Raw genomic sequence first — 24881 nt, 5'->3', positions numbered from 1 at the left:
AGTGGTGGAGTGCGGCGTTAAGGCAAGTAGGCTAACGCAGCACTCCGTCACTTCTTTGTAAACATGTCCCATAGTCCTTTTCCTGTGTTCACATTTCTTAAATAGTTTTTTTGGGCTTAAAATATGTCATATTCAGGAGTATGATAAGTTGCAGAGGCCTTGCCTTCATTAATTGCAGATTTCCTTTTAAACTGTGCCATTTTCGTAAACCCTGAACTTTTTTCAAATAGAGACATGAAGGCTTTTACTGCTGCCTAAGGCTGGCAGTAGGCCCCCTGGGAGGCAATTACCTTAAAAGGAGGTAATGTAGCACACCTTTCCAATCCCTACTGAGATATGCCCATGACAGGACTTCCTGCAGGAGGGAAAGGAGATGAGTTGAGCTACTGTGCTTCCCACATGATCTTACATTCATTTAGACTTAAGCTATTCTTTCCTTACATGTTGGTAAACCCAATCCCTTATAATTTGACTAAGGACTTCTCTGAGCTTTTAGTGGACCTTCACATACCCTTTCACAGAGAGTGGAAACTAGAAACGTCAATAGCTTTGACACAGAAAAGTTGGCGAAAAGTTTCTATGTCCTAGCTTTAGCAGCTTGTACACGAGAAGTACACTCTAATGCCAGTCAAGGGTCCATGACATGGGAGGCACTATTTGAGGGTTAGGACTCATTCCATCTGAGGAGAGTAGCAGGTCCAGGGCAGGTCCAGTGGAACTCGTCATCCAGGTAGTTGCAGGAAAATGCCTCTTGTGTTCCTGTAGCTCAAATGAGAGGTCAGCACACTGACCCTTGGAGTCCCTTCTTGAGTCCTGGTCTCAAAGAAAACAGGTCCAGAGTTCCTTCATGATTCCAACAGAAGGGAAATCCTTCTTCTAGTCATCACAGGTGGAGTTGTGTTCTGAGAGGAGATTTGTAGATTACACTTTTATGCCCCCTGAGAGAAATTGGGTTGTTGGTTAAGGGGAGTGAAAAGCTACTCACGCAACAGCCCCAATCCGAGCCAGGGTGGACCACAAAAGTAATTAAATTAATGTATGCTTAACCCGCTGGTAGCTTGGCACAAAAGCAGTTAGTCTTCACTTGGAAGCAATGTGTAAAGAATTTATGCAGCACATAAACAGTAATAAAGTGAAAACCAAACTCAAGGAAAATTCGAACCCAATTTCGAAAAAGGCAATAAATTATTTGACACCAAAATGACAAAAGTCCTCTCAGTATAATGGGAGATAGGCAATTTTGAAGATTTCTGGTAATTATAGCTCCTAAAGACACAGAAGCACTACTCATGGTTATCTGGTTGTGTGAAACCGGATGGAAGTCACAAGTTCATGCTGACCATGATGCAGTGCAGGCCTGATACAGGGACCAGGTTAGTCCTAATGAAAAAGTTACCTTCTAAAGTCCAGCACGAAGAGTTCTGTTTGAGCGAGGTAGGCTGCAAGGAGTATGGAAAGTGTTGAAGATGGTTGTCACCATAGTGTGAAGATCATGCCTGTTGTTGTGGGAAGTTGTCACTGTAGCACAAAGATCCTGTCGGACGTCATGGCCGATCGCTTCTAGAGATTCAAATTGGCATCATTGCAGGCTTTTGATGTTTTAGTGCAAAGTGCAGATCTCACTTTGCCAGTCTTTACTAGTGTTCACATTAGTGCACAGAGTCAGGTACACTGGAGCTTCGCGTTGGCGGGCACCAAGATCTTTAATGCAAACAGGCCTGTTTGCGGTCACAATGATCCCCCAACTTAATGATTTCTCCTTTTCTTCTAGGAGGAGCTCAGCTATGCCACACCATGGGTCCAGGACCTGGGAGGCCCCTCTTGGGGATCAGGAACTCACTCCACCAGAGGCCAGCAGGGTTTATGTAGGTCGGGTTGCAGGTGCAGGCAGGTTCGGTTGCAGCATGTCAGCTAGCAGTTGCAGAGAGGCCTCTGGAGCTTGTTTTGACCCCGTAGTTCAGAGCAGGAAGTCAGTTAGCTAATCTATGGAGTCACCTCACCTGGGCTAAAGGGAGCAGGTCTTCCGTCTCAGACTGCAAGACAGGCCTCAAGCAACAGGGTAGTCCTCTGGCAGCAGAACAGTCCTTCTTTGGTACTATTCAAAGGTCTAGTACTATACTGAAAGTTGGTCTGAGGGTCCCAGTTTTATACCTGGTGCCCCCTTTGAAGTGGGAGAAGCTTCTGCCTGGAATTTTCTGCCTCCCTGCCCTGGTGCTAGGCACAATAGGCTAGTGTGTAGCCATTTGTGAGTGTGCTGAGCCAGTGCCTCTGCTGTGCTAGTGTGGTAGGTGATAGCTCTGTCCCTACCATCAAGCCAGGATTGTCCATCCAGCCAACAACCACACCTTCTATTGTGTTACTGTATAGGAGGAATATACAAAGGCTACCTGCCAGCTACACCTACACATGTGATCCAGGAACAGACTGCAGGCCCCAAACGATTAAGACAAGAAAATGCCAACTTTATAAAAGTTACTTTTCCAGAATTGTCACTGAAAATCCAACTTTTCCTTGTCTAAAAAAAAATCTTTATTAGATTTTTTTTTAAAACATAGAAACCCCCACTCCCCCCACCCTACAGACTTGACCCATACCAGAACAAAGACACAATTTTGTTTTAATAATTCATCAAAATTACCCATGAGGTACAAAGGTGCAAAGCAGTTCATCATATATACAATACAGTTAAATCTATACTACTATTATAAAGCAAGAACTTTGAACCTTTGAGGCGGGTAAACTCGGGAACCACAGCGCCAATCCACACACTCGATACATCATTGTAATCGTCAGGGTGTGCAGATGGACATAGGCTATATAAACTATAAAAATATGCGTTACTTAAAAATGTACCTTAAAAAAAAAGTAGTCCCTTCGAATAGCGCCGGCCGCGACCTGCGTGCTGACGTCAGGAGCGCGGGGAGGAGCGGCGTCCAGGAGCGGCGGACATGGCGCGGGGGAGGAGCGGTGACGAGCGGCGGACAGGCGGTGAGGACCGGCGGACAGGCGGGAGGAGCGGTGACGAGCGGCAAGGAGCGGTGGAGCAGTGAACTGATGTGCGTGGGGGAAGAGCAGCGGCTCAGGTAAGGCCCCGGGGGACCCACGGTCAATGTCGGGGCAGGCCGGGGTCGGGGCAGGTGGGGGACGGGGCAGGCGGGGGCCCGGGCTGCTGGACAATGTCAAAGCGGGCGGGGGTCGGGGCGGGCGGGGTCCCGGGCTGCTGGACAATGTCGGGGCGGGGGGCGGGGAAGCCTGATTGCTCCCGGACAAGGTCGGGACGGGCTGCTAGTCTAATAATAATAGTTCTTGCTAGGCTGCCGTTTCTCATTGTGCAAGAGATCTAAAAAGAAAAGAAAAAAAATCAGTCCGTCCTAAATGTGGCTTTGTATCCATTGCAACAGTGGGTCCCAAATCATCATACCTCTTTTGCGTTTAATACGCCATTTTCTTTTCATATATGGCCACCTCTAGGCTGCATGTTGCCAACAAACGTGCTGTCCATTGCTGGAACACCAGTGGGTTCGGGTCTAACCATGCTGAGGCTATGCATAACCTTAAGATGGCCATTGCCACAAAGATCAATCCTTGCATATGTTTCGGCCGGCTGGCATTTGCTCTGCCCAACAGTATTTCCTCCGTTGTGATACTTACTCCTGTTTTAAATATTTCTGATAAAAAAACGGAAATTTCTGCTGTCAAATTTGACAATGCATTACATGAAGCAAACATATGCACGATATCAGCATCAAATAATGTGCAACAAGGACATGTTGTACCCTTTCCGGTCCCCCATTTTGTTATTTTGTTCGGAATGTAGTACAATGAGAAAAAAGTTTTATAGAATTGGGCTTGTAGTTTTATCGACATCGAGCAGGTCTGTGATAGTTCATAAGAGCGGAGGGGGGTTTGGGATGATACTCCTAATTTAGCCTGCCAAATAACCATCTGTTTTTCCATGTCATCCGGAAACGAAGAGTTCAAAGACTTCTATATCTCCCCGATGGTTAGGATAGATTTTTACTAAGGTTCTCTATAGTTTGAATTGCTTGAAATTTTACCATGCCCCCCATTTCTTCGTCAGGAAATCTCTCACCAGTAGGAATTTTAAAAAGTCCCTATGGCTAAGATCGTACTCAATACGTCATTCCTCAAAAGTCTTCAACCTAATCAACGAATAAAAGCAGCCAAGCTGCACAATCCCTGCCTGAATCCACCTATCCATACAGCTGAAAATCTCTGGGACGTCATCATTTTTACATACAGAAGTATATTGAGAGTAACACCCGAGTCCCTGTAGTTTTCGAGCATTACCCCAAACCTTGTATATACCGGAAATGGTCTTGAATTTAACCTTCTTCAAATAGCTGTCGTTAACATGTCGCAAGAGGCATTATTCACAGCCCTTTCCCAGTATAAGTTTTTGCGGAGTGGGTATATTATCGCTGTTAGGCTCTGTAGAGATGAGTACCACGCAATATCTTAATACGGTAGCCCGGTAGTACAATTTAAAATTGGGCATTGCCATTCCCCCTCTATCTTTTGGTAATGTAATGAATCAAAGGGCCCTGCGTGGCCTATTATATCCCCATATAAACCTGGAGAACATAGACAATAGATTGAAACAGTTGAGTAGGAAATTCCAAGCAGATTGACCTAAAAAAATATAAAAATCTGGGTAGAAAGAGCCTTTTGATCACATTACATCTGCCACCTTTAGTTAAATGCAAATTATTCAGTCGGACCAGTTCTTTATTGTATGATGGATCAATGGCTCCACATTATTACTAACTATATTTTCAAATTTTGCAGTTATGCTAACACCTAGGTATGTAGCTTTATCAATGACTCTGTCATCCCTCACCCTAATTTTGTCATTAAGAACAATCTGAGTTTTACCTTGATTTAAATTATATCCGGAGACTGCTCCAAAACTCAGGGCCTCCTCTTCTATCGCGTTTATTGCCGTAATAGGATCGCTGGTGACTAAAGCGATGTCATCCTCATATGCCAATGTTTTTGTATTGTAGTTGCGTGCCCATATTGGTGGTACTAGCATATTATTTTCTAGCCTGCGGATGAACGGGTCAATATAAATCGTGACTAGAAGAGGAGAGCAAGGGCACCCCTGCCGCGTCCCCCTAGTAATGGTAATTGTTTCCGATAATACCCCGTTAATCATCATGCTGGCAACTGGTTCAGCGTATAGCATTTGAATAGCTTTTATAAATCCCTCACTAATCCCACTATGAGCATTGCAGCCCAAAGGTATTTCCAGGAGACCCTATCAAACGCTTTTTCAGCGTCAAGTAATATAAGTGCCATAGGTCTCCTGTCACCTCCGTAAAATCAGAGAGATATTACCCTTTGGACATGACCAGTTGTAGATCTCCCAGGGATAAACCCGTGCTGATGGTTAAATACGATTTTATGTATAATTGGTGCCAGTCGGCCCGCTAGTAGTTTGGAATACATTTTGGAATCTCCTTTTATCAACGTGATAGTGCGGTAAGACCCCAGTTCTGAAGGATCTTTATTTATTTATTTTTAAACCACAATTTTAGCAGATGACCATGAGGCTGGTGGCCTCCCCCCCCAGAAAAATATAAACAAATAATTCCAGTTTTTTCTTTTAGTTGGGCTGCAAATTTAACATAAAACTCCTCTGTTGGAATTCCATCTATACCAGCTGCTTTCCCTGTAGCCAGATTATTCATTGAGGGAAAGATCTCCTCCCAGTAAGGAGGATTATACAAGCTTTCTTGATCATCTTTCTCAAATCTAGCGGTATATTTAGATATGTCTCAGGTTTGCCCTGATGATTCTCTACTTCTTCATACAGAACCTGATAAAACTTGAAATGCAGCTTTTATTTTAGAGGATTCAGACTTTAGGCTGAGTTCTGGATCCTTGATTTTTTTTTACTATATTTGCTGAATTTTCTTCTCGGGTGCGAACTGTCAGTTGGTTGCCCACTTGTTCATTTAATTCATAGATTTTCTCTTTATGTGTTGTTGCCTTGGCTACCGCTTTCTCCGTTAATATATCAATAATGTAATTTTTAGCGATTGCCACCCGACTTAGGGCAATATGTAAGTAATTTTAATTTACCGATTCGAAAATACTGAATTTTACCGATTCGTTATTTCCGAATCGGTAAATGCAATGTAGGTAATCAATCAGTAAAAAATACAGAATCGTTAAGATTCGGTATTTACCGAATCGGTAATTACCGATTTGGTATTTGCCATTCATTCCTATGGGTCTGGAGGCCCATAGGAATGAATGTCAATTACCGAATCGGTAAATACCATTCGGTAAAATTGGGAAAAAGTCAAGGGTGGCAGGGTGTCACTTTGACACCCTGCTGCAAACCCTGATTAGTGCTTGTTTGCACATGTGGCACACATACATGCCCTAAGGGCATGTATGTCTGTCGCATGGCACAGGTGTAAAAGCACATATTTGCATTTACATAGGAATTCGTTAGTTACCACCAACTAATAGTTGGTGGTAAATAACGAATCCTTAAAGCCCAGAAGCACTGTTTACAGTGCTTCCTACATCTCATTTACCGATTCGGTAAATACCGAATCGGTAAATGATGATTCGGTAAATAACGAATCGGTAAATACCGATTAGTTATTTACCGAATCAGTAAAAATGCCTCCTACATAGGAAAAGTCTATTACCGGTCGGTAACGGCCGAATTCGGCCGTTACCGACCGGTAATAGCCTACCTACATCTGGCCCTTAATTCGCTATCAGTTACTCGCCCCTCCTGAATGGCTTTAATCAAATCTCCATCAGCCCTACCCAAATTATGCTGTAAAGTCACCATCTTTTGCTTGGCCTCTTTGTTAGAGCTAAGAGAGAATAGCAGCGACTCCCCTCTGATACTCGCCTTTAGAGCGTCCCACACCACATCAATTGCTGCACTACCCAGGTTATCCGCCAAGAAGCCCGGGATCCAGCTCCTCATATGCTGACAACATTTCTCATTACTCAGTAGTGCTCTTTCGAACGTCCATATGCTCGTGATGGACTTATTTATTCCACATTCTAGGTTTAATACTGGAGTGTTATGGTCCGATAAGACCCTTGGTAATTTTTCTATTATATTGGCGGAACTCAAGGAACTAGATATAAGCATATAGTCTAGCCACACATGCCGAGAATGCGGATAAGAGTAATACCTATATCCCGGATCCCCAGAGTGCTTTAATTGCCAGCCATCAATCAACCCATGTGACACACACATATCTTTCAGTGCCTGGAAGACTTTCAGTTTCCTACCTTGATATTTAAAACCTGGGTCCAAAGGCCAGTCCCCTGGCAAATGTAAATTGAGATCTCCACACACTATCAGCAGGAGGGGCCAGTGAGACAGTTCATTAGCCACGCTAAACAAAACAACACATCTGGGTCATCGCTGACATTGCCATAGATAGTACATAGTGTCATTTTACTTTCCCCATTTTCATAGTGGCATTCAGTGATCGCCCACCGTCCAAATTTATCAGCTAGTGAACGTGTAAATTGTAGATCACCCCCTTTTGCCAAAATGGCCACCCCCTAACTCAAATCCCCTGTGTCGTAGCTGTGATAAGCTGATACCTTAGTGACTTAAGCAAATATCATTGCGAGCCCTCGTTATGTGTCTCTTGTAGACATATGATATTAGCCCCGGTCATCTGTAATGCAACAGCTACTTTCTGTCTTTTCTTTACGTCATTAAGGCCACATATATTAACAGTCACAATTTTCAACCCAGCCATGATGGTGCTTGTTCACCCCATCCATCCTTAACTGTAGTAGTGTCTATTTTTGCACTGACCCCCCACCCTGCACCTATCAAGTACACCTTGTGTCTAGAAAACCCCTTCGTCTTACCCTCCCTCCTTCCCCACCCCCACTATTATCTAAGCTGCTAGGTTTAATTCTGAGCCTGGGTGATAGCGTCTAACAAACCTCACCCACTCTCCACACACCCCTTCCCTTATGTATACAAAAACTCCTCTTAGATATTTTCGCTCACCTGCCTTACCCACTCAACCCAGCTGCAACGAAAGAATAGCAAAATTACTCCAGACAAAAACATCCAATAATACAACATATCGAAAGAGACTATTGGTTACTCTCAAAAGCCCCAGATTTCCCTGCAATGATTTCCTTCAATGTCTGCTCAGCTTGTATCTCCTTGTGAGACTACTTTCAGTTTTGCAGGGTTCTGGAGGAAGGCCACTGCACCTGCTTTTTGAAATGGTGTGATCAGCTGTCGGAGCTTCCAGCGTCTCTCCACTGTGGCATGTGCAAAATTCAGTTTAGCAAAAAATTTAAAACTTTCCAAATTCCGTCTTTTATTCGGTCTTGCGAGATCGCACACCCCCTGTTGTAGCATAACATTTCCAAAATATATCAGAATGACTCTAGGAATTGATTGATCATTTTGGGGGTGCTTAGACATTGCCATCAGGAATCTGTGCACACGTTGAATTTCTTTGTCCCAGTCCCATTGTGTTAGTTCTGGAAACGCATTTTTGAACAGGTTAATAGTAAATGCACGAATATCGCTTCCTTTGCTATTCTCGGGGATCCCTAGAATCCGTAGATTATTCCGGCGTCGGCGGTTTTCTGCCTCCTCCAGTTTCCACTTAATGTCTCTCACTAAGCTCTCCTGTGAGGTCAACTGAGTTATTAAAGCGTCAACTGTGGTTTCCAGCACTTCTGTCCGATTTTCCACCATACTCATTCTTTCCCCTATTTCAGTGCAGGTCTTCCCGGTTTTGCACACTGAGCCCTGTAGTTTTTTTGCAGATGCTCGGGCTAGCCGATTTTCCCATTTAATCTAATTTTGGAATACACTTAACGATTGCAGGATCGTGGCTAATGTGGGTTCAGGTGTCTGCTCAGGGTCCCTATAGATCACTCTGCCCCCTTGGGATCTCTTGTCTAAGCTCACTGCTCTCTGTGAGCCCAATCAGGAGTGCGGCTGCGTGTCTGAATAGTCACACCCGAGCTCGGCCTCTTCCTCAGTTCTAGCCTTACGTGCCTGAGCTTCTTAGATTACATAGGCACCTTTCTACCCCCCGTTGGCTACAATATAAAATCCAACTTTTCCATTAAAGAAGATTTTAAATTACATTCCCCAGTCATCAACCATGACATTCCTACCTGCTCGTAATCGAAATTGATCACTTATTGAATGTAATAAGGTTATCCTATGGGAGAGTGTAGGAACTGGGGTCGCCAGTTCCCCGGGGGTAGCCTGGTACGAGCAGGTAGGCACCCGAAAGCTTAGGTGTTAAGTGACTACACAGCACACACCCACTGAGACAATAAAAGGCACGCAATGACTGATGCCACTCCAGTGTGTTTGATTAAAAATCAAAGAACTTTTATATAAGATTAAGGTTCAGGAGTGGAAAATCACAGTATCAGTTACTCATCAAAACATTTCATTGGAGGGGAGAACAGGGAGCAGTTCAATAATCACTGTAACATATGGCGAAAACCATTTCATGAAGGTATTAGCATTCCATTAGTTAACAATAAACTTTTCATGAAAGAATTAGCATTTCAACCAGCTCATCAGACAAGGATGAGCATAACCTGTAGCAAGTGTCCACCGGTCTTCAGGTAACTAACCTGTTCAGTAGGTAACGCAATTAACGTCTCACCAAGCAAGGGGGAAAAGTACCTAAAACTCTTTAGCAGGAATAAGTCGTGCATTAACTGGGGGATAAAACATTTCATTAAATGTAAAACATTTCATTAGGCATTAAATACCATCACATTACCTGGTGCCTGAATAAGCAGTGCCTTACTCAGCAATACCATTTCAATAGGCCTTAACCACCATTTCATTTACTATTGCATCAGACAGGAACATATAACCAGTTCATTTCTCAGCACTCCAGAGTAATCCTGTTGGAAGGTAGACGTTAGAACACTGGGGCAAGAAGAACAGTTGGTTCCGCATAGGTAAACCATCCCAATAGCATGGGGAACCTATTTCATGAAAGAGATAAGCGTGTCATTACCCAGCAATAAGCAGCTCACCAAGCAGAAGTAGAGCACTTCCCTGAGCAGAACTCACCATTCCATTGAGGGTAAAACATTGTATGAGTCAGGACTAATAAAATCCCTACACATCAGGCGTAATATTTCATGAGGAAATAACCGTTTCAGCGGTTAAGCCACCATTCCATTAAAGCAAGGAACACTTCACTCCATAACGATAGGCCTGTAGTTCGCCTTCCGGTAAGCAGGAATGAACATTTCACTAATCATGAATAAACATTTCAGTAATCCGGAATAAGCATATCATCGTTCCTGAATAAACATTTCACTAATGGTAACTCATTTCATTGAGATTAAGCAATTCTTTTGGAGGGCTAAACACTTCAGTGTAAATCAGGCCATATCTCACTAGACAAGTGAACAGTCATCCCATTAGGGCAATCAGCACTTCATCAGGTAGTATTATGAGGGCATCCTGCAGGAGTGTAACATTTCATTAGCCAGGTGAAGCATATAAAACTTTGGGCCAGGGGACCCATCAAACTGCCCAAAACATTGCTACCTTTAGGACCTGCCTAGGGGCAGGTAAGGACAACCAGTCCCCCAAAGTCATCTCTCAGGTCTCTGGGCACGTGCCAGTACGTTAACCGGCCAATTAGGGCCAATGGGGCCCCACAACAGTCTGCCCCAGGGGAGGGGCGAACTCAGGCCTACTCCGCCCTTCTGCCCTCCTCCCCGGGGGTTACCTTGGTCTTCGGGCCTCCTCGGCCCCTTGCAGCGGTCTCCTGGAAGGGAGGGCTTTCACTCGCCTCAGGGAGCCCACCGGTGACTTGCGCCGACTGAGAATCTCTTTTGACCCCACCGGGGCCGGCGCCAGCTGATGGGAGGCCCACCGGTGAAGAAATGCTCTGTTCCCGGGCCCGTGATGACGTGGGTGGCGCGGGAACCAATCAGCAGGTAGTTTGGGCGGGCGCGGCAGCGTCAGCCAATCGCTGTGCGGCGCCGGATGGGGGCGTGGCTAGGGACGCCGCGTCCCTCATCACGTGACGCAGGTGAAGGCTTCAGGCCTTCTCCGGCCTGACAGGAATCCGCGGCGGCCTACCTCAGACACCGGGGCCGCCGCGGGGGATCCTCCAATCTTGGGCCGGGCTGCGGCGGCGATGGTGGCCCCACAGAAGGCCCCAGCAGGCCCGGCGCGCAACGTCCTGGGACAGCTCTTCCCCTGGAGGGACAGCGCGATCGCGGCGGCCCTCTCCTGGCACTGAGGGCCGCCGGGGGCAAACCACAGCTCTCCACAGGGCAGCCCCGGCTGCACGGGCCACAGGGGCTGCGGCGGTGAGTACCCTTGCCGATTAGCGCCTCAGAAACAGCTCGCTCCAGGTCCGGTCGGCGTTTGCAGCGCCTCAGGGCAGTACAGCGCTTGGGGGCAAAATATAGCGCTTCGAGGAGGCGGCGCTCCCGGGCACACACGTAGCGCTGGGCAATGAGCAGGATACAGCGCTTGACAGGCCACAGCAGGGGAGTGCTGAGGAGCAGCGCAGTTTGGCTCAGTTTCAGTTAGGTTAGCAGCGCAGACACGGCAGGGCAAGCAACCCAAGCAGACAGGCCGTCCCGCAGTTCAGGGCTAGCACTAAGCAGAGATAGCGTTTAGAATTCGCTTCAGTGGGCACTTCTCTTAGGACAGCGATTCAGCCAATTCAGTCAGGGGGGGTTAGGCAGGACAGCGCAGGCCAATACCTGGTTGACTCCCCAGCAGTCCTGTGGTAATTAGAAGGTCTTTTTGGCGGTTGATGGTTTTTGCGCCCTTGTAAATACCAGTTTCTTGTTACTTGAAGGGGGGTTGAGTAGGTGGCTGCAGGCAGGCTTTCTCTGCAGGTCACTGTAGATGTCCCTGGGTTCCCCTCTCGCCGGGCCAGATCAGTGGGTAGTCCAGGGTACCTCACTCAACTTAAGAGGCAGCACCTAAGCCCTGTCACTCTCAGTGGCATAAGTCCCTGACTAGGCCCTACCGCCTAAATCTCCGGCGTGGGTTCCCCAGGTCAGTGATGCCCCAACTGACTGGAAAGTTTTCCCTCCCTTGCTTATATAGGCCCAGGTCAGGTGACCACCCTCTAAGGCGGCAAAACTAGGCTCCGCCCCTATTCTAGAAGGTGCCAGGAGCTTCCCTACTCTAACTGTGGGCAGGCTGGAATGGCAACAATGTTTGGAGTCCCTGCCAGCTCCTGGCAACTAGAATGTGCCTTAACAAGACCACGCTGCAGTAACGGGGGTCAGTGGCAGCCATGTTGAGGGAAGAGGGCACCTGCACCTAGCATTGATTTTAATAATGCACAGGGCATTTTAACCTCACAGGGCCTATACAATTACATTACAAAGGGGGACTTCCAGAATTAGGGGAAGCAAAAAGCAAAAAAAAATCAGTGAAAAGGGCCAAGTCCAACACAACTCCCCCCCAGCCAAAAGCCAGGGTAGACCAATCATCACAGTGATGGGCTTTCCCCGCTTGGGGCGGAAAAAGGTGGCCGCAGGCCCGTAACTTCAATGGCATCAGCCAGCTCATCACCATCCAAACCACCCCACTGGTGTTCCTTAGTGGGATGTGGCCAGGACTGGCCTCTAGACAGTCCAAAAGTCTCTGGCCCTAGCTCTCTCACCGAGTGGGGGGCAGTAGCCCCAGGCCCGTAGTACCATTTGACCACTCTTCTTCTCCTTGCAGCTCCAAACGGCCACTGGTCATCCCACCTGGAGTCCGAACCCTCAGGCTGACCAGCCACCAGGGGCGAGCCTCTCCTCCCCCTACCTCTCCTTCTGGGGTTCCACCCTTTCCTCCTAAGCGGGACACCCTCAGAACACCACTCTCTCCCCAACCTAGAGTCTAGACCCTTAGGTTGAACTGGTGCCAGGGGCGAGTCCTCCCTCCCCCTACACCCCCTCCCAGAGTTCTGCACCCTCCTAACTGGAGTAGTACCCCTGAGAGTCAAATCTGGGGGGACTCTGATCACAGATGTCCCACCCGCCAGGTCCGGCAAATCCTCAACCTGGCCACCCAACCCGGGATCTGCGCCCTGTGGCTGAGCCGGTGACGGAGGAGAGTCCTTCCTCCCTCCGCACCCCCTCCCAGAGTTCCGCACCCTCCCACCGGGAGAAGTACCCCTTGGAAGTCAATTCGGTAGGGACCTTAATTACAGGTACCCCACCCTCCAGGTCAGGCAACTCCTGAACCTGGAACCCCAGTCCAGGATCTAAACCCTGCGACTGGTCAGAACCCTGAACCACTGGAGCTCCGATTACTGATGCTCCGGGTTCTCCTGACACGAGGGGATCCCTTTTACTGGAAGGCACAACAGGACAGCCTAGGCTCCCAACCTGGGGTTCACTTACCAAACTCTCCAGGCCCTGTGACTGTGGTTGGGGCACCTCGGGACACCTCCCCATCTCACTCCCTCCTGTAGATGGGATGTGAGGCCCTACAACCCTCACACTATCCTGGGACCTAGCTGGGCTACTCCTCACCTCTTCCGCCTCGCTGGGTCGGAAGATCCCTGCACCACTCCCTTCAGGATCACTCCCCCGAACCTCGGATACGCTGCCATCATTAGAATTTCTTGGCGCACCTAACTGTAAGGCTCTCAGCTCCATTTCTTTGAGCTGAAGCTTGTGCGCCAACTTCCTTTCCTCCATAGCAAACTGTTTATCTTCCCTTTCTCTCTCCCTCTCGTGCTTTAGCTTGGCCAGCTCCAATCTCAATCGCCTCTCCTCCCTCCTGTCCTTATACACCTTCTACGAAGCACTCCTACTAGATACACTACTGTGTGTCCCGAAACGTCTTCCCGGCAACACATTTCCACTCATCACAGTGTTCAGTAGGTCTAGTCCTTCTGGAGCGCCTGCCTCTTCTTGTGTGACCTGCCCCTCCTGTTCCTCATCCCCTCTCCCCTCTGGGTGGGCCCTTACCCCTGCCCTCCAAGCGGTACCGAGCGCCTCCTTTGCGGCTCTCCGCCTAACCGGCACCCCATCCCCTGACAAAATTCCCATGGCAGTTTGGCCAGCTGGAACTCCATTTTGCAAGGTGGGGACCCAGATAAAATAAAGGAAAGATCCTAGGACGTGGGTAACAATTCTGGGTCAAACAGGTCTCTACACACAGGCTAGACAGTGGGGGCAATTACCTATGCTTGCAAGCACGATAGGTGTCCAGTCTAATTGCGGCACACTCCGTCTCACTGGAGGGTGCTGTATAGTCACAGGTCCTGAATCCCACCGCTCGCCAACAATGTAGGAACTGGGGTCGCCAGTTCCCCAGGGGTAGCCTGGCATGAGCAGGTAGGCACCCGAAAGCTTAGGTGTTAAGTGACTACACAGCACACACCCACTGAGACAATAAAAGGCACGCAATGACTGACGCCACTCCAGTGTGTTTGATTAAAAATCAAATAACTTTTATATGAGATTAAGGTTCAGGAGTGGAAAATCACAGTATCAGTTACTCATCAAAACATTTCATTGGAGGGGAGAACAGGGAGCAGTTCAATAATCACTGTAACATATGGCGAAAACCATTTCATGAAGGTATTAGAATTCCATTAGTTAACAATAAACTTTTCATGAAAGAATTAGCATTTCAAGCAGCTCATCAGGCAAGGATGAGCATAACCTGTAGCAAGTGTCCACAGGTCTTCAGGTAACTAACCTGTTCAGTAGGTAACGCAATTAACGTCTCACCAAGCAAGGGTGAAAAGTACCTAAAACTCTTTAGCAGGAATAAGTCGTGCATTAACTGGGGGATAAAACATTTCATTAAATGTAAAACATTTCATTAGGCATTAAATACCATCACATTACCTGGTGCCTGAATAGGCAGTGCCTTACTCAGCAATAACATTTCAATAGGCCTTAACCACCATTTCATTTACCATTGCATCAGACAGGAACATATAACCAGTTCATTTCTCAGCACTCCAGAGTAATCCTGTTGGAAGGTAGACGTTAGAACACTGGGGCAAGAAGAACAGTTGGTTCCGCATAGGCAAACCATCCCAATAGCATGGGGAACCTATTTCATGAAAGAGATAAGCGTGTCATTACCCAGCAATAAGCAGCTCACCAAGCAGAAGTAGAGCACTTCCCTGAGCAGAACTCACCATTCCATTGAGGGTAAAACATTGTATGAGTCAGGACTAATAAAATCCCTACACATCAGGCCTAATATTTCATGAGCAAATAACCGTTTCAGCGGTTAAGCAACCATTCCATTAAAGCAAGGTACACTTCACTCCATAACGATAGGCCTGTAGTTCGCCTTCCGGTAAGCAGGAATTAACATTTCACTAATCATGAATAAACATTTCAGTAATCCGGAATAAGCATATCATCGTTCCTGAATAAACATTTCACTAATGGTAACTCATTTCATTGAGATTAAGCAATTCTTTTGGAGGGCTAAACACTTCGGTGTAAATCAGGCCATATCTCCCTAGACAAGAGAACAGTCATCCCATTAGGGCAATCAGCACTTCATAGGTAGTATTATGAGGGCATCCTCATAATAACATTTCATTAGCCTGGTGAGGCATATAAAACTTTGGGCCAGGGGACCCATCAAACAGCCCAAAACATTGCTACCTTTAGGACCTGCCTAGGGGCAGGTAAGGACAACCAGTCCCCCAAAGTCATCTCTCAGGTCTCTGGGCACGTGCCAGTACGTTAACCGGCCAATTAGGGCCAATGGGGCCCCACAACAGTCTGCCCCAGGGGAGGGGCGAACTCGGGCCTACTCCGCCCTTCCGCCCTCCTCCCCGGGGGTTACCTTGGTCTTCGGGCCTCCTCGGCCCCTTGCGGCGGTCTCCTGGAAGGGAGGGCTTTCACTCGCCTCAGGGAGCTCTCCGGTGACTTGCGCCGCCTGAGAATCTCTATTGGCCCCACCGGGGCCGGCGCCAGCTGATGGGAGGCCCTCCGGTGAAGAAATGCTCTCTTCCCGGGCCCGTGATAACGTGGGCGGCCCGGGAACCAATCAGCAGGCAGTTTGGGCGGGCGCGGCAGCGTCAGCCAATCGCTGCGTGGTGCCGGATGGGGGCGTGGCTAGGGACGCCGCGTCCCTCGTCACGTGACGCAGGTGAAGGCCTTGTCCGGCCTGACAGGAATCCGCGGCGGCCTACCTCAGACACCGGGGCCGCCGCGGGGGATCCTCCAATCTTGGGCCGGGCTGCGGCGGCGATGGTGGCCCCACAGAAGGCCCCAGCAGGCCCGGCGCGCAACGTCCTGGGACAGCGCTTCCCCCGGAGGCACAGCGTAATCGCGGCAGCCCTCTCCTGGCACCGAGGGTCGCCGGGGGCAAACCACAGCTCTCCACAGGGCAGCCCTGGCCGCACGGGCCGCTGGGGCCGCGGCGGTGAGTACCCTCACCGATTAGTACCTCAGAAACAGCGCTCTCCAGGTCCGGTCGGCGTTTGCAGCGCTTCAGGGCAGTACAGCGCTTGGGGGCAAAATATAGCGCTTCGAGGAGGTGGCGCTCCCGGGCACACACGTAGCGCTGGGCAATGAGCAGGATACAGCGCTTGACAGGCCACAGCAGGGGAGCGCTGAGGAGCAGCGCAGTTTGGCTCAGTTTCAGTTAGGTTAGCAGTGCAGACACGGCAGGGCAAGCAGCCCAAGTAGACAGGCCGTCCCGCAGTTCAGGGCTAGCACTAAGCAAAGATAGTGTTTAGCATTCGCTTCAGTGGGCACTTCCCTTAGGACAGCGATTCAGCCAATTCAGTCAGGGGGGCTTAGGCAGGACAGCGCAGGCTAATACCTGGTTGACTCCCCAGCAGTCCTGTGGTAATTAGAAGGTCTTCTTGGCGGTTGATGGTTTTTGCGCCCTTGTAAATACCAGAGTCTTGTTACTTGAAGGGGGGTTGAGTAGGTGGCTGCAGGCAGGCATCCTCTGCAGGTCACTGTAGATGGTCCCTGGGTTCCCCTCTCGCCGGGCCAGATCAGTGGGTAGTCCAGGGTACCTCACTCAACTTAAGAGGCAGCACCTAAGCCCTGTCACTCTCAGTGGCCTAAGTCCCTGACTAGGCCCTACCGCCTAAATCTCCTGCGTGGGTTCCCCAGGTCAGTGATGCCCCAACTGACTGGAAAGTTTTCCCTCCCTTTCTTATATAGGCCCAGGTCAGGTGACCACCCTCTAAGGCGGCAAAACTAAGCTCCGCCCCTATTCTAGAAGGTGCCAGGAGCTTCCCTACTCTAACTGTGGGCAGGCAAGGCAGGCTGGAATGGCAACAATGTTTGGAGTCCCTGCCAGCTTCTGGCAACTAGAATGCGCCTTAACAAGACCACGCTGCAGTAACAGGGGTCAGTGGCAGCCATGTTGAGGGAAGAGGGCACCTGCACCTAGCATTTATTTTAATAATACACAGGGCATTTTAACCTCACAGGGCCTATACAAGTACATTACAAAGGGGGACTTCCAGAATTAGTGGAAGCAAAAAGCAAAAAAAAATCTGTGAAAAGGGCCAAGTCCAACAGAGAGGTATGCTTGCAATAATGAAAAATGAATTTAAGAGTTTTTCAGTAACAGGAAATGTAAAACTTAAAAGTTCAAGAGATGTATAGGGCTGGCAAAAGTTTTTTTTTACCAGGTCGAAATGGCAGTTTAACCCCTTGACCGCGGCGCAAATACTGCCGCGATGCTGGGGAAATAGAGAGTGGGGAGGGGGGGTTCGCCCATGCCCACTGTGACGCGTGACAGCTCCCGGCCGTCACACGCACGCAAGGGGTTAAGACTGCACATATAGGCTGCAATGGCAGGCTTGAGACATGCTTTTAAAAAGACTACTTAATTGGGAGGCACAATAAGTGCTGCAGGCCCACTAGTAGCATTTATTTTCAGGCCCTGGGTAGGTTTAGTACTACTTTCATAGAGATTTAAAAGTAAATTAAATGTGCCAATTGAATGAATGACAATTTTACCAGGTTTAAAGGAGAGAGCACAAACACTTTAGTACTGGTCAGCAGTGGCAAAGTGCGCAGAGTCCTAAGGCCAACACAAACAGATTCAGAAAACAAGAGGGGTGAAGGCAAAATGTTTGGGGGTGACCCTGTACAGCAGGCCAGGTCTAAAATGACCACCCACCAGCCTACAGCAAGAGTGGATTATTCAATATGTTGATGGGCTTCCTGCTTAGGTGATATAACATGGAGAATGCCCTACTTCTGCAGAGGCACATTTCAGTTCAATGCCCTTCTGAACTCAGTTGTATCCCTCTCTCTACACTCTTCTGAGCCACTGGACAGACCCATGGGGAGCCCTTTTCCTCACTTGTCGACCCTGTCTGTGATTCTTCTAACCTTAACTTGCTCAGAGATGGAACCCCATAGGCAGACAGTAAAAACATGGCAAACTAAATGATGTGGCCCATTCTGCCCCTTGTATCAGACTTCTGTCCCCAACACAAGGAAAATCTTGCCTATAAGGACAGTGGCAAACAGTGGCCACTAACAGCTGACAGTGTCAAGGACCAGGCCGTAGACCATACAGGGTTCTCTGACCTCTGAGGTGTCTCAGAGAGGGGTGCAAATGCCTCAGGTGATAGGCACACTTTTTCTACTTTCCTTTCCACCAGTCCAGAGATTGTAGCCTGAGACTGGTTCCCCAGCCCAGGGTCTGTATCAGGAGGCTGAACGGGTGGCAGGGATGAGTCCTTCCTTCCCCTACCCATGAGCTTTCATACACTCTGCATGGGAGTTGGACCCCCAGAAAACAGAGCTTTCAGGGCGCCATGGTTGGCCGCCCTACTAGCTCTCTGGACACTGGTGGTAATGAAGTGCCCAGAATGTGTTCAATGGCCATCTGGGGGCTACATACCCTTGTGAAGCTCACACTATGGGGTGCTCTTTTAGGAGAGATCAGGTTCCCTCGCTTGTGCCCCAACTAGGAGCATTCAAAGTACTGGGGATCGAAATGGGTGACTCTGAACCACTGCCCACCAGAACCTCCCCTCCTATTCGTAGAAGGGGTATGGGAACCCTTCCCCCCACACTATTCTCAGAGCTATCTGGGTCACTGCGTACCTATGTTGGGGCGAACCTAAACCATCCTTCTCAGGAGCACTTCCAGGTACTTTTCACAGAATCTTAGGTACTAACCAAGAGGTCTGCCTCCTTTGCAAGCTCCCTGGGGTCAGTGAGCTTGCAGTCAACCAATTGTTGGCGCAACTCTGTGAAATAGTTACCAAACATGTGTTTTCTCAAAATTAGATCATATAGCCCCTAATATCTATTAACTTGGTTGCCCTTCACCCAACCATTCAATGTCTTTCTGGAGAAGTCCAGAAAATCCACCCAAGACTGGTCCATCAGACTGTGACGGTGCCTAGACCTTATACCATATCTCTCTGGGGTGAGGCTAAACTTGGTGTTTAGGGTTGCTTTCATGGGGGTATAGGACATCTGGTCAGCCACCTCTAACACCAATAGGGTATCCTCCATACAGCTGACATGTTCCTCTGCAGACTGGCCCCCCAAAACTCCTCTGTGATCCTATGCAATCTAAGGCCTACCTCATAGGCTGTGAACCATCTATCAATATCATCCCCCATCTCAAAGCAGGACACCAAGTCTTTGGGTATGTGTACTCTGTGATCTCCATTGGACAGCGTGTTGTTGCTGTCATCATTTCTACTGGACTCTGACACATGTTTGGCATTTAAGACCTAATCTTTTAGACTCAGTTCATGAGTCCACAACATCCTTTTTTTCTGCCAAGGCCCTTTCAGCCACAGCCCTCTCATTTCTAAGGCCCTTTCTGCCTCAGCTTTTCTGTCTTCTGCAGCAAGTCAGTCTAGCTGCATCTTCAGGTCTCTCTCCACCTGTCTGACCTTCAACTCTTCTGGAGACAGGGTGTGGGTAGATACACTGCTTCCCGCATTGGATCCATCACGGGACTCCATCTCTGGGGGCCCTCCTCTCTCTTCTGGAGCTATTGCTAAGTCATTTCCCTCCTCCTCCTTATCATCCCTCTCAGGGCCATCACCCTCTTGTTCCTCTGTAGAAGTCTTCCACCAGGCAATAAATTAGACTCAAAATCAAGGTGAACTTATAAAAATAACACAGATTGTTATGTAATATTTCAGACCAACAACTTCATTCTACAATAGGTACTTTTTAAGTTATGAATTTTTCAAGTCCACAAAATGGAGTCAATTGGAAAAAAGAGAAAAATGCACATAAATTTGCACAGTTGGATTTCAAGGTTCACCTTGGGAATTTAAGTAGGTATCTAGGTCAGGCCCAATGTTCCACCAATAGGTGCTCAGGAGCATCTCAGATTTGGCTGAGAGCAGGGTGCTGAGGTAGTTAGTAGCTGGTGCGATAAAAAGAAGGATGCCACTTGAAAATACACTGCACAAAAGGACTTAAAGGTAGGTCCAAAGGGTCCCACTCCAGGGAGTCGGTCGCAAGGGCCTTAGGATCCCGAGAGCACATCTGGATCGTCGCTACCAAGGCTGGTCGGACCGAGTCCAGAGTACATAGGTCAACTGGGCGGCGCGCGTCAAGACATCCTCATGCTTGCTTCCTGGACAGTTGGAGTCCGGAATGGACTCTTTGTTTCATGGTATGCTGTAGGGGGTCTGGTACGCCGTTATTGGTGCGGCAAGGTTCCGGTAGATCCTGGTGTCTCCAAACTTGATGGGGAGACAGGATCTGATCCTCCGGAGCTGATGTACCACTATTGGTTTGAGTGTTGCATCGGAGTCCCCAGGGAGCAACAAGATGACAAACCGAACTTCGCTGGTTCGGTGCCTGCGGACTGCAGGGGAGTAGTACCTCTACTCCAAGGGAGCTGTTTGTTACTTGCAGAAGGTTGGCAGAGCTCCAGGGTTCTTCGAGGCTTCACAGCTGCAGAACGAGACAGCACACCATGAATGTTGAGTCCTTAATTCAGCCGGCAGGGTTTGGTGCCAATTTTCTGCAGCAGGGGAGACAGGTAGTAGCCGATATGTTCCTTACCTTGAGGGTGCCTATACCCTCTAAGTGATCACTTACTTTGGTAAGGGGCACTACCATAGCCCTGAAAGGTTGTTTTCCTACCGTCTCAAGATGGAGGATTTACAAAAGTGTGATCCACATCGCCATCGACACCTTAGGGGTGGTGCTGGCTGAATATGGACACACCTCCTCATCTAACCCTCAGTCCTCTCTTTTAAACTCTATCCTTGAGGCCACCCAAAAAAGTTCATGTGGACTCCTGGAGATAGTTTTACTTCTACCACATGTTCTTTGCACTCTGCCCCTCCTTCGCCTTCTCTTACCGCTCATCTTTGGGATAACACCTCATCTCCTCCCCACTGGGGAGTTTTAGCTCACACCTTGGACCTTGCCGTCCAGGTGTGAGGAGGGAACATAATGATGAAGCATGTCACCATATGGTAAATGAGGGTTCTCATCCTGAAAGGATTCCTTTCCTTTCCTTTCTTCCTTCCTGTTAGTTTTAATACAAAAAGTCAACCGCCAATATACAGACTTTATCTGTTTGACTTCACAAGCCAGACATACATTGTGTGAATTTGTTTATATATTAGGGATTGGTACGTTCTTGGCATTCCAGATCCCTTTAGATCCTTTGTGTGGAAATCAGTTTAAAACTGCACACAGAGGCTGCAAAGACAGGCCTGAATATTTCTTTTTAAAGGCTTCTTAAGTGGTGTCACAATAAGTGCTGCAAGCTTACTAGTAACATTTAATTTACAGGACCTGGGTTCACACAGTTCTACTTTACTAGGGACTTGCAAGTAAATGAAATGTGCCAATTGGGTATAAGGCAATTTGACCATGTTTAAAGGGGAGAGTACAAGCACTTTAGCACTGGTCAGCAGTGGTAAAGTGTGCAGAGTTCTAAGGCCAACAAAACGGGTTCAGAAAACAGGAGGAGGGAAGGCAGAAAGTTTGGGGGTGACCCTGAAGAGAAGGCCAGGTCCAACACACAATGCCAGCCTGTGAAAGTTTGGGGGTGACCCTGAAGAGAAGGCCAGGTCCAAAACACAATGCCAGCCTGGGAAAGCATTTGTCCACTTTTAAACAAGATCTTGTCCATTCCTGTACCTCAATTAGGTTTGGCGCCATCCTTGCCAGAGAGACAAAGCATAGGCTGACACAGTGTGAGCTGCATCAGCTAGTAACAGCGTAGATCTTCTTTAAAGTCAGGAAGGGGCTGGGCTCAACCTCCAGGCAATGTTTTGAAGCTCAAGCAAGGGGCTGCGTACAGCCCCAGGCCTTTCTGCACAGGAGAGGAACAACCCTTCCCACACCCAAGTCCCCTTTTCCACTATCTGGTAGCAATACACATAAAACTCCAGGGTAGCCATCAGGGATCTGGTGACACTGGACAATGGCAGGAAATAATATTTGGCTTAGGCAGGAAAATTACATCTTTCTAAAAGAGTAATTTCCAAAATATTAATATAAACTCTCACTTTACTATAAGTTAGATTTTAAATTGCTATTCAAATTAGTGCTGGAATCATTTTTCTAGCTGCACCCAAACTAAGGTTAAGCATTATAAATTGTTATAATGTAAGTGTTTTTCTATTGCAGAGTCAGTGAAAAACCACTTTTGTGCTTTTTCATTGCCAGCAATTAGCTTTTAGAGTCTACCTTAGGGGTGACATACAAGCCTTAAAAATGAAGTTTTATGCCTAATAAAACCTTTATTATACCATGTTGAAGTAGAAGTTTAAAACTTAGTTCTATATTTTAGCTTTCAATGTGTCCTCATTTCCATTTTTCATTCAAGGGCTCATTTTGCATTAAAAGTATTGTGAGAGAGACAATTGCTGCAAACAACAGCAACTTTTACTCTAGTTGTTTGGGTCAATCCTGTTCTCTCATGCTATAATTTGGCCACAAACATCTTGGTTATCATGCAATGTGGTGTATTGGTGTGATTTCCAGTATTTCACATGGCAAGTTGTTGGACTTGGCCCTTTTTGGCAGGTTCACCTCTACACTTTTTGCCGTTTCTGTGACCTGGTTTTAGGCCTCTGGGCATTTTAGCACTGTGGTCCAGTGTAAAGTGTGTGCGCTCTCTGTGTTACATTTGTAAAGTTGGCATGCCCTCCAATAGTAATTCCTGTTATGAAAGGAGCAGTGTGGTCAAGTCTGGTATGTATGAAATTGTGTGAATAAATGCTGCGCAATGGTGTGCGAGGATTTATTGTGTTATTTTAGAAATGACACTTTTGGAAGTTGGCATTTCTGTGTGCTATATGTCTGCCTGCCTGATGTGAATTGCATGTCTGGCTTGTGAGTGACAGGAGCTGGCAGGTGTGTATGGCTCCAGGAGGGGCAGGATGAGTCAGCGCTGGGCTGAATGGGACATCTGGGCTGAGAGTAGTGGGAGGGTAATCCCCTGACTCTGAATAGGGTGGTACCTTCCCAAGCAAATGCTGGCTCCGCCCCCTGTGGTGTGTCTGATCACCTAGCCCCCACCTGACAAAGGAGAAGAGGAGCTTGAAAAACAAAGTGCTCCAAATCCCACCTGAACCAGTTGCACCTGGTGCCCCCATGCCCTGCACTAACAGACAAAGAGAATCTGGGTATAAATGTAGGGGCTATGCCCCCATGAGGGGGGGACTGCTATGACCGGCATGGACCCTGCATGGCCCCTTGATCTCCATGGACTTATTCCTTTCTAGGATAGTACAGGACCTTCTGGGCTTTGTGTGGCATCCTGTGCCCTGTGTGCGATTTATTTTTAAATTTCCCCTGGAGAAGTGAAGCATGGGCTGTACAGCGCTGAGCTGCAGTCCTTGGTGAGGGAATCCCCCTCAAAGGGATTCTCCCATGATCCATAATTACGGGTGCCCCCCCCCCACGTTTTTCTTTAATTGCGGGTGCCCACCCCGCATTTGGATTTTCTTATGGCCTTTAGGTTTTGGAGAGTGGGTGCCCACCCCGCTCTCCCGCTATTTTTAATGGCGGGTGCCCACCCCGCATGTTGCCTTGTTTTTAAAATTGAAATAGCGCGTGCCCACCCCGCTTGATGCTTTTGTTGACGGGCGGGTGCTCACTCCGCACTTTGCCGAGTGGAGGAGAGCCGCCGCCATCGCCCAGACGAGCGTCGGGCCGGGAGTCAGGCCGCTGCTGCGCCCAACTGTCGATTGGGCTCAGAGGCCGTCCTGAGAGAGCAGGAAGTGAGGAAAGGTCTTGGAGGCAGGGCTCCCGCAGCCATGGTGTGAGCCCTGTCTGTGGTGACCGGACGAGTCCCACGGGAGCCTACCCCGTAGTGAGGAGAGTCCCGAGAGGTTCCCAGTGCAGCCAGAGGAAAGTTGGAGCCTCGCCGGTTCCCAAAAAACTGGAGAGCAGCGACCAAGAGCCCGGTGAGTGGGGCTGCCTTCCAGCCTTGTTGGTGCAAGAGATGCACTAAAGGTGCCCCGGTGAAGGGGGCACTTTGATTGATAGAGTCCCGATGCAGGGGGACTCGTGGGGCACTTCAGGGCCAAGGCAGAATTCCTTCTTGGGGCCATCTTTGAAGGAGCCCCCGAATGGAGCTCCCCAGGCACAAAGAGTGCCAGTTCCTTGCAGGGCACATTGGAATGCCTCATTTGTTTTGGGGGCAATTTTGTGTAAAGAAGCCCGGGCCCCTTCATGTTCCTCGTTCTCAGCTGCACCGTTCCAGCGCGGGCAGCTGCAATGTTTTGCGCTCATTTGGACAGGAGGGTACTGTGGTGCCAGGCATACGATTCTTCACAGTTGCGCAGCACATAGTGCCAGCTGCCACGTTTAGGCCGTCATTCCTTTTGGGGCATTTTATGAGATAGGAGTGAGGGGAAACAACCTTTACGACACAACTTTTACAACGCACTACCTTTACAACTAAACTT

General features: G+C 48.4%; 1 protein-coding gene across 1 annotated transcript in view; it reads left to right on the top strand.

The window, feature by feature from the left end:
- Positions 1 to 24881, top strand: part of TTC34 (tetratricopeptide repeat domain 34) — a 417629-nt gene that overhangs the window by 2378 nt on the left and 390370 nt on the right. The window lies entirely within an intron of this gene.

Source organism: Lissotriton helveticus, chromosome 5_1 (assembly GCF_964261635.1).
Source record: "Lissotriton helveticus chromosome 5_1, aLisHel1.1, whole genome shotgun sequence".
Classification (NCBI taxonomy): Eukaryota; Metazoa; Chordata; class Amphibia; order Caudata; family Salamandridae; genus Lissotriton; species Lissotriton helveticus.
The sequence above is the reverse complement of the archived record's forward strand: the minus strand, read 5'-3'. Positions and strand labels throughout refer to the sequence as shown.